This window comes from Vidua macroura, chromosome 1 (genome assembly GCF_024509145.1).
Source record: "Vidua macroura isolate BioBank_ID:100142 chromosome 1, ASM2450914v1, whole genome shotgun sequence".
In the NCBI taxonomy this organism is placed as follows: domain Eukaryota; kingdom Metazoa; phylum Chordata; class Aves; order Passeriformes; family Viduidae; genus Vidua; species Vidua macroura.
Window position 1 is genome coordinate 18,373,286 of NC_071571.1, and position 10,984 is coordinate 18,384,269.

The window sequence follows — 10,984 nt, forward strand, 5'->3', positions numbered from 1 at the left end:
TTGGAACAGAGAAAAAAGAAGACACCCTGAAGGCACTGATGGATACAGGATAGAGCCTGATGACAAACACTGAGGGACGGATCCTTGAATTGGATCAAGAGAGAAAAAAGGGCTTGGAGGGGAGAAAGAAAGAAGGTTAGGGTTGGATGGAGTCTTCTGTCCAGAGGACCTTTAAATCAGAGATTGTGAGCAGAGGATGCACGTGCTGATATTACAGTGCAAGGTACTCGGAAAAGCTATGGGATAAAATTGGCATAATTTTTATTTCATAGATTGCTCCACCTCTCCTATCTCACTAGGAAGATTTGAGCAAATGCTGAGCCCTGGTCACTAGTGCACAGGTGAGCAGGACAGAAGGATTTTGCCTCCTGCAAATGAAGCCATTTGCTGGGAAACCTCCTGCTCATGCAGTGATGCTGTTTGTATCTTTGCTTGAGAAGAGCTTTATACAAGATGGAGAAATCTTTCTTTACAGGTGGGCAAGTGACATCTTCATTGTTACTCATGACTCTCTAGAGACAGGGATTCTATTAAACATTTACTAAGTATTCAGGGCCTCTAACTGCAAAATCCAATGATGCTGCAGAACTTTGCTTCATCTTTTGAAATCTCATTTAAGTAAAAGAAACTCCTGTAGTTTGTAGTCCCCTTTGCTCAGTTTGGGTTATTATACCATGACCGCTGTTTCTGTCCTAAGACCCTGTAACCACCCCCTCCTCCCAGGGAGCACAGCTCTGACCCTCAGCTCCAGTGGCAGAGCACCAGCCACATACAGGGCACATGAGCATTATCGCATACAAGGATGTGGGGCAGAGATGGATTTTTTTTTTTTTTGAGAGAAAGAGATGGTAGCAGGTAGCTCGTTCCTGTTACAGCGTCACAAACAGCTACAGCATGATAACAGAGGCTCACAAAGGCATTGAGGCTCCCTTAATTATTACTCTCTTTCTCCCTGCTCTAAATCCACCTCTGGTAGAACTTCAAGAAGGAGTTGAGGAGCTCTGCTAGCTGCAACCTGACAGATAACAGTGGTATCTTAATCAGCAGAGCCTGAGGCACAGCCACAAACTTCCCAGGTGTTTTTCTCTGCCTACCAGTGTGATGCCTGTCACAGTTGCTCACTGGCTGCTTTTCACTGATGAACATTCCACAGATTTCCACCAAGCTTTGTGACAGTGCTGTTGTCACTCGTGGTGCAGCTACAGAGAGCTGGATGTTGTCTCCATGCTCTTGGGAGGGAAAACGTCAAAACACCAGCAGACAGCAGAGCTGCTGCGTTGTCTCCCTGAGTCCGCAGATGGTATGAAAATAGGGAGCTTTCATTTCAGCAGAATGATAAAATCTGAAACTTAATTGTGACAGCTGCATTTGCATTAACTATTTGAGTTCCTGAGTGTTTTAGCAACATGTTAAAAACATGAGCCTATCAGTTCTCTGTCATGATAATGACCTCCAGTTCAGAAGTTAACTTTCAGCTTTCACCCTATTAATTTCTGATGCTGTTTTCAGTTGCCAATATATATTGGCATGTTGGAAACTGAAAATGTAGATACATACATTTAATTTAATATTGAGAAAATACAAGTCTTTCCTGTCTTGATTATATTACTTATTTTCCTGGTTAGGATGATAGAAATTCTTGGTCTGTTGGCTCAGGCTATGGAGAAGATCTGCTAGGTCAGTGTCAGCTCTTTTTAAGGGTATTCCCTGGAGCACATATGTTTTGTACACAATTGCATGACCAGAGCTACAGCTGAGGAGCTTTTCAGTACCACCTCCCTAGTAATGACAATTGAATTACTGTGTCACCTGTGAATTACTCCATAAGGAACACAAATAACTGATGTTCATTTGGATATGGGGTCAATTTTTTGCACCTTTAGAACTTGAGATGTTGTGGAGTTTCAGCTAAAACACAGAAACTTAGGACACATTAATTAAAATCAGAGATGACTTCCTTCAAATTTGATGATTTTCTATTTGAGCAATTACCATGCTTTAAAATTTTATCTACAATCAAATTTAAGAACTTTCCATAAATCTAAGCATTGTTTTTGGAGAAAGTAGAAGGTGACGTATTTGCAATAGGAGATGTTAGTATATAGCTCAAGAATGGAAACAAATCCATACAAAAATACAAAGCTAGACATATACTTGAAAGCTAACAGTCTTACTCGGACTTATTTTAACTTAACGCTATCATCATAGTCCCCATTATTTGGTGCTGGAGTCATATAGTCTACTGATGTGCAGATAACGTCACAGTCCCAGAGTAATAGCTTTCTGTTTGGAAAGTATTGAAAGAACAATTGTTAGGAAATGAAAACTTCAGAGAAGCCTGAGTCCTGAGATAAAATAATGCAGATACCTTATTTACCCATTATATCGTTAGAATCCAAAATGCAAAGGTATATTTAATATTGATAGCAAGTTATGAAAGCATCACTATCAACTTAGTTACAGTCTAACAGTTCTCACACTTTTAACTGGGAAGAGTGGGAAGGGTGGGAAGGGCACCCCACAAGAGAGAGAAACTGAGAAAGAAGACTCTATAGAACAAGACACCAGTATTAAGTAGATAAAAGGAGGAAAAAGCAGCTCACTGTAAACTACAGTAGCTAGTAGAGCAGGGATGGGATCAGAGGAAAGAGTAAAGAGACTGGGAAGAATAAAATACTTAACCTTTATTTGCCCAAGGATAATGCTGGGGTAAAATATATAACTGTCAGTGAGATTCTGTCAGATTTACAAGCATCAGATCAAGCTGACTCACTTGCTATCAGCTGTAACTATGTAAAATATGCTGCTCCCACTAAATTGGCAATAGGAAATAAAAAAAAGAATGGTTGCACATAAAGAGCTAATTTTTACATTGATTCAGCATATGTCCCTTGCCACCTCAGACAAATAAAGATCTGAAGAGCATAAATATGCAAAGAATGTTGGCCAGGTTTTGCATTTTTAGTATTTTCTAGTTCTTCCATAAGTACAACAATCTTGCGTCAGGTCTGACTGCTGTCAGCTGCATTGGTTGTAGAATTCTACCACAGGCAGATAGCAAAATACAGATCATTTCTGGGTCCCTTTTTGTTGGAGCATGGGATGTATAGCGAAACACAAGTCAGCTTGTTGATATTCATCCAGTTGGAAGACTGTATCCAGGGAACATGCTTAACATGTAAACTTTTGGAGTAGGGACTGTCTTTTGTTCTGTGTTTGTGCCAGGTGGTCTTGGTCTCTAAACAGGGGGTCTGGTTGCACTAATAACAAATAATCTTTAAAGATTATAGTAATTCTTGATTTGGAGGTGACAAAGAGGTGTAGAAAGCAAGCCAGTCATTTATAAAACTGCAGCCTAGGCTGGCTTAGCCTTTTCAGTGCTGTGAGCCAAATGTCAGCTTTGGGGCACCTCTGTAAGCTGATCTCTGGAGGTCCATCACAGCAGGGTTCTCCTCCAACACAGGTGGGCTGACAGTTTACAGAGTAAGTGTTTGGGCATGTGGAGGTGCTTGGGGAGGTAATATGCCAGCTGACACAGTCCTGGCAGCCAGCTCTGCCTCATGGGCTGCTGCTTTGATCCGGCCTTTATCATTTATCATTTTCTCCTGTATTTGCATAACTCATGTAATTGCTATGAAGTGACTTGAGAGTTCTTTGTATGTATTCCATAATCCGTGCTTGGGAGTTGTGTCATCTTGATTAGGTGTGATCGTGTAGGGTCTTGCAATGAAGGTTTTGTTCCTGGTCCTTGGCTGAAGGAGAAAAGAGATGCTTAGGGCAGAAGTGTGGATGCCAGCAAGACTGACTTTCTGCCCGCTCTGTCATGGCAAACACCACATTTTCAGGTGGAATCTCCTAAAATTAATCACCAGCAGACAAGAGTTCAGTATAAACAGGCAGTGTGATATCAATTATGAGTCAGTATGAATGAAACAGGGGGCAGTAATATTCTGTAGAAACACACAAATATGTAGCACTTAACTGTTTGTTTGCTTTTGCGCAAGAATAAAACCATGACTGAGGTACAGTCTGCACATTAGCACACAAAAGACATGCAATAGGGTCAAGTAATACATGTATGCATATAAATTATATTATGTTGCAAAAATTATGTTTCTGTTCCTCTTTGAATCAACTATTTAAAAAAAAGGTCCAGGAATTTGTAAGGAAATTCAATTGTATAGTGTGCAAGCTGTGTACAGTTTGGAAATGTAGTAGTGGACTGTAATAGAGGCCTTATTATAATTACAAGGTGATGAAGGGCTAAAATCAGAGTGACAATGAGACCCTTATAAAGAGGTGCACATAATTCATGATAAATTCTAAGGTGTGTGTGGAAAACTGAGGATTAGCCTGATTGACCAGCAGAAGCTAAACCACACACAAGGTTCAAAGACAGAACTGAGCTACCTTAACTCAGAATCTATGGGAAAAAGCACTAGCAATGCCTTTACCTACTTGTGGAAACATCGTGCTAATTTGTGCTGTTCTGCTCTACCTCTTAAACCGTAAGTTTAGTTTAAAAGTTGCTGCATTCACTCTCAAAAGCCTGTATGCTGCTGGTAGTCTTTATCTTTGGAGTTCCAACCAGCATGAGACTTCAGGGAAGTGCCTGTCCAAGGTCAGGTATCTGTGCCTCAAGAAGGATGTGAGGCTGTGAACTTCACAGCCATCAGAGTAAAAGCATGACCTGCCTCCCCAGGCAACAGCTTCTGGGCTTACTCTCATCTCACGAGAATGTGAAGAAATGTACCCACTCCCGACCCTGAAATCAGCTCTGTCGATCAGAGCCTGGTGCTAATAATGCCAAGGCTGTGGATTTGATCCATGTATGGGCCATTCATTTAAGAGCTGGACTTGATCCTTGCGCATCCCTTCCAATGTAGAATATTCGAGATTCTGTTTATCACTAAAGCAAGGAAACTGAAAAGCCCTTGCTTGTGGTCAAAGAGAGTAACCAAAAAGACATTTTGGCATTTAAAAAGGCAAGACCTAGGGAAAAAAGCTACTTATGTACTTGAGCCGAGTGGTTAACCAAAATTCAGCTTTATAAGAGTATTTTTTTGTAATAAGACATTGCTGGTGGAAATATGTATTTCTTTGATGCTGTTATGATTATTTTCAAAGACCATGCACACACAGTCCTGGTTCCTGAACACAGCAGAAATGTGACAGCAAGAAGCTGTATTTTTTTCTGTAGCTCCAAGTCCTTTACCAATTCTTTCTGTTCACTGTAAAAGGGGACTTCCCTTAACATAAAAGTCACTTTTACACAGTCACTAAGTCTGCCATACTGTTCATTTTCCTACTGCATATGTTTGACATCTGTAAGAAATATTATGGTACATGGTTTGAATATACAGCCCACCACTCAAGCCATGCAGAAAATCTGGAGGAGATGGCAGAAGCTCAAGACATCTGAACAGAACTTTTACTGTTAGAGAGGTATGTGGGTTTTCAACCAGAATGATCTTGATTAGCTGAAAAGGAAAAAAGATAAAGTATTTCTCTCTTAAACATATAATGGTGGGTTCATTCGCTGTGTTACAGAGCGGAAGCAGTGGGGCTGAACAGCAAATTTTTCAGCAAGGCAATTGCAGTCTCTCAAACATTGAAGTCTGAGGAGAATTCTGATTTCTTCCTGTGGTCTGATACCTCAACATCAGGAAATCATCAATTCTAATTTTTAATTTGTCAGTAACTCTACTGTCCTCTACTTTAAAGCAAATTAATTACCCTCTTTATTTTTCTAATATGCATCAGAAAATTTATCTATTAATTTGTATTGATTTCTTAGTTAGGCAAATTATGTATATGTACATTATATTCTTTATTAGAAAAAAAGGTTGGTTTTTTTTTTAATTATACGAGAAAGAAAATATGAAACAATTTAAAAAAATATAAGACAATATAACACCAGACAGGAATACCACACAGCTCTGCAGATATCAAATCCCTAAGCAGGATTCTCTTCTGGCCTCAGAGAAGATTACAGCTGTGGTATGAAAGGCTAGTTCCCAAGGGCCTTTCCTCTCACATAAATTAACTGGAAAGCAGTGGCAGAGGGGTGAGGCCAGAGGTGGGCATTGACACTGTTGGGAGATTTGATCTGCTTCTATCTGAATGGATTAGTTAAGAACTGCCACAGGATTTTAATTTAAGCAGATAGTCATGGTAAAGTACAGGATTCTCTCAAGACTTTTTTATTTCAATATTTTGCGAAGGAATTGAGGATCTGGAAGAACAATACCTGAAATACAGAGTTGCACTGGCAGTTCACTCATCACTGACATGATGCCTGGGTCCTGGGTGGCAGTCCAACCCCAGGGCAGAGAGATCCCAAGGGGTCTTTGGTCAAGAAACTCAGGCACAAGCTGAATAGGATCCCAGAGCAGAGTTCAGTTTTCACAGCCCAGCTCCATCTCCCCAGGGCTTGGATCAGCGCAGCCATCCTGTGCTGGCCCCGGGTACCTCCACCCTCATTCTCAATAACCCAGCCACCATCCCTGTCCTGCCCTCAGCATCTCACTGCTACATCCTCTGGCTGGATCCTTACATCCCTTCTGGAGTTTTCCCTTCCTCTCCAGAGCTTGTCTCTGGGAGCTGTGTTGGCTGCCTAGAAAGTGGGAATCTGGAGAGCAGAGGAGATGTAAGTCTCTGTCACTGTCTGGAAGTTTTTTATGGGATAAATATTCTATGTGAACAAACCCATGATATCTCATTATCATGACAGATATGACAACCTGAAAGATTGTCTCATCAGTGGAAATATAAAACAAAAACTATAAATTGGTGTCCTAAGTTGCTCAGGATTCAAAATTGTCCTCTTGTAGTGCAAGGAGTGTATTCCCTGTTGTAAGGATTTTGTGGAGATCAGATGTTAAGCCGTATCCCGCCTCCTGCTTGTTTCCTGTTTAAGGAGACACCTGGCAGAGTTCTACCTTCTCCAACCAACCCAGAAGAGTTTCAGCAATGCTTTCAAAATGTTGTGAGTACCAGGGGCCATACAAAAGTGTATTGACTGATAAGCCTACATTTGCTCCTGCCAAAATATAGCACGGTGCCTTGGATTAGGAATAGTGGTCCCCAGTTAAGTACTCCCACTAAAAAGAAAACTACAAGCTGCTCCTTCCCCATGCTGGTGAGAGAGACAAAAGTCACAGGTAATGAGTTGAGATGAGAACAATTTATTGGAAACAATGAGATAAGCAATGAAGTAAGAAAGACACAGTAACAGCAACAATATTACTGACAAAAGGGTACAAAAAGAGAGGGTGATTTACATGCAAAATGCACATCCCACAGCAAAAACGAACAATGGCAGACAGCTTTCCCACTCCCACCTTTTGAAAGGAAAGGTAGCTTTGAAAAGGGGAAAGGTGGCTTTGAAAAGGTAGCTTTTCTCGGCCCAAAGCCACGCCCCTCATCTTGGAAGCAAGAGTCCTTTCCACCCCTGGTGAATCTGTCAGTGGTAGAGCATCACAACCTAGAAACAACCACACAGTTCCAGCTTCTGCCCTCACAGCTACTGCAGAAATTGACTCTGTCCTGGCCAAAACCAGGACAAGTGGATACAACCAGAGAGAGCAAAGACAGCTTGAGGTGACAGTTTGCAGGTACCTGATCTTTGTCATTTGGCTCAGCACGCCTAAGCCTGAACACAGCTGCAGTGACTGAACACCGTGGAGGTAGGCTGGATGACTGCACTAAGCAGAGATGGGTGGAATCACCGTTTTAAGTCTTGCCAATGGCTTTTTTCCTCTTTTCAGCTCTAGCCCTGCCCATCCTAATTCTCTCCTGTGGCATGGGGAAGAGGAGGAACAGACACTGTTAGCAGAACAGCATGGATGTCACATATTCTTTAGCTCCTGTGCCAGACCTCTTATTTTTTCACAAGGTGTCTGCTGTTACAGGTGCAATGGATTGACTCCTCTGCTTTGGAAAAGGTCTTCTAGATAGCTAACAAAGAAGGCTCTTAATTACCAAGAGGTGATTCTGGAGGGGGTACTTTGCAGGCTGTAGGTGAGAACTGTCTTTTCTTAAATAATTTCTAGTTCCATTAATTACAAAACTAACCTAACAGGATCCTGTGGAGTGTCGGTCACAGAAATCCTCCCCAGATTATGATGATGTGGCTCTGATTAGTGCATGACCCCATGGCAGGACCTGTGGAGTTTGGCCTGGGAGGTGAGCAAGACAGGGGGGTGAATTTGACTAGCAAGTCAGCTTTTCATTAGCACAGAGAAGAAAAGAGTAAAGACGGGGAGAGAAGAGGAGGAAAAAAGGGTAAAGGTGGTAAGGAAGTACTGATCAGGTCAACATCTGCTCTCCTTCAGTGGGCTGGGCTCTCTGGCACCAGTTTACCAGGGTCCATTACATGTTTTGTTTAATTTTAAAAGTAGTTTCAAATAATTTATCATGTATTTGATAGAGCAGAAAGTAGCTATGGTGCTAGAAAAACTCTGGAAATCATAAGCAAATTAAAATGACACAGCTGTTCCCAGCTTTCCCAGCCTCCCAAGAAGACAGCTCAGACTGCAGCACGACACACACCACATTTCATTGGCATAGGTCCACTGTTTGTGTCACAGCCAGACAGCTTGCAACAGAGTTTGGCCTGAATGTGAAAAGCCTTCTTATTTGAATTTGAGAAATAGAGAGTCACATTCAGATTTTAAAGCCTTTTAATTAGTAAAAGTTTAGGACAGAAAATTCAGTACAGCTGTTACTGCTGAATCCAGATGGGGCTTGGAAGGTAGACATTCAGCAGGGGGGTGCTTCCAGCAACCTTCATCCTTCCAGGGTGATGAGCACCCTCCAGCCCTGCTGGCTTCCCTGAGAGCAAGTGTGCAGTCTCTCCTAGCTCTAACCTCATGTGACAGGTTGAACTTACAACTCAGGAGGGTAGATGTCTGCCTGTGACCCAGGACTGTCTTACAGCTGTTGGCAAAGCATCCTTCAGAGAGGTCTCATGCCAGGTGAAATCTGGAGCAACTCTGTTTCCCACCAGGAGAGTTACATTAGCGTAAAGCCACGGTAGGAAAAATCAGAATAAAGCCCAGTGTGGAGAAACTTACTGGAAAGTGTAAAGAGGTCATAAATCTTACTCCAGTTGCACTTCATATGTGGTAGTTTTATTCTGGACCTGGGATATGGCTGCTTTGGGTGCTGAAGCCATCTTAAAAATTACCTAAGTGTTCCCTCATGTGAATATCCCTCACCAGCCCTCTGCCTTCTGTGCACTGAAATTTAACACACAGAGTGCTCAGCCTTTTGCTGCAGCATAATATAGAGCAGTTTAGGAAGTGGTATCTTGGTGTTATACTAGAGTTGCACTACAAGCTGTTTAGGCCTTTGCCTAGATCTTACCAGGACCGAAGGGGAGGGTGAGGGAATAAATATATGTTTAGAACTAAGATTGGGATTTAGGATTTTCAATGGTTTACTTGGCCACCAAAAGAAATCTAAGAAAAATCAAAGTTATTTGCAAATGTGAGCTGAAATTGGCAAATAGCTTTGGATTAAAAAAAAAAAAATAAATTAAAAAACATTGATCAGTTTGGCATTTTCTGAACTTATTCCTGAATCCTTTTCAGGCTAGATTCATAGGCACACTTGAGTACAGCCCACATAACTGAGGCATATGAGTCTGTTGCAAGGTGACAAACTACCTGCAGACTGAAGACCATGTCTAGGATAGTTCTCTGAAATAGGAGATCAAGTGAAATTCCTCATCTGGTCAAGTGAGAAGGACTGGAGGGCAGATTTCCTTACTGTTGGAGATATAAGAGAGGACAGAGGAAAACAATATATTTTGTTAGACTTGTTTTTAATTGATTAAAAAATAGGTTTTGTTTAACTCAGGACAGGGTTTTTTTCCCAAAGTCAGACAAAAATTATTTCCATGTCTCTGGCTAGAGCTGCATTTCTGCACATCCCTCCTTGGCTGAGCCAAGCACAAGCACAGCCTTTGTAACAGTGCTTCCCTAGGTATGAGGGACCATGAGCGTGGATGAAGGAATTACTGTATAGTCTTGTTCTTGATTTGGAATTATGGTAAACATTTATCTACTAATGCAAATCAGATTCAGTCTACGAAGATTGATTTTCATATAATTTGACCTTGTCTAATAAGTCTTCTTGACCAGATGAATTGCAGGGACTTTGCACTGATTTATTTTTGCTTATGCATAAAGTACTGCATGCTTGTTCATTTATTATGCCTAGCACATCAGACTCGGGAAGATTATATTATTTGAAAATTAAATTTCATACATTCATATTTTAACACAGACCTTTCTTCAGCTGTTTGACTTCCTATAGCTCTGTCCTCCAAAATGAAGAAAATGCATAGAAAAAAATTACTTATTTTTCTGAAGCTTGTATGTTAAGTAATAATCCCAGAACTGTCACTGTGTGTACTCATGCCATGATGGAAGAAGAAAATTATACCATGTAAGGTTACCTGAAGCATTTTAACCCTACCCTGTGTCCACAAATAATGATGTGACTTAATTATCATTGTAGTGTTATTGTGCCACTACAGGGAGATTTTACCATTATTTGATCACTTTAACTATATTCCTTAACATGTTTTGGTTTCTATTACTCTTTACATTAACTCCATCCTAAATCCAGAAGTTTTTGTAAGGTTAGATCCAAAGTTACCAATATTAAGGGAAAGACTCCCTTTCATTTTAACAGCCTGTGTATCAGGCTCCTGAAGCCAGCAGTGCCTTAAGTTCTTGAATCCATTTTAAACAATAAATATATAGGAAGATAACTGTGTGAGGAGAAGATAATTATGATTTTAATTAATCTTTCTCATATTATTATCTTACATTTCAGCTGAAGTAACCTCGTGCTGCTACATTCTTTCAATTACTACGGTTCTTTCTCCCATCTTCACTTACATAGAAATGTAAAGATATATCATTTATTCATTTAATCAACTGCCCCTTTTAGAACATTTATGCTTATAGTA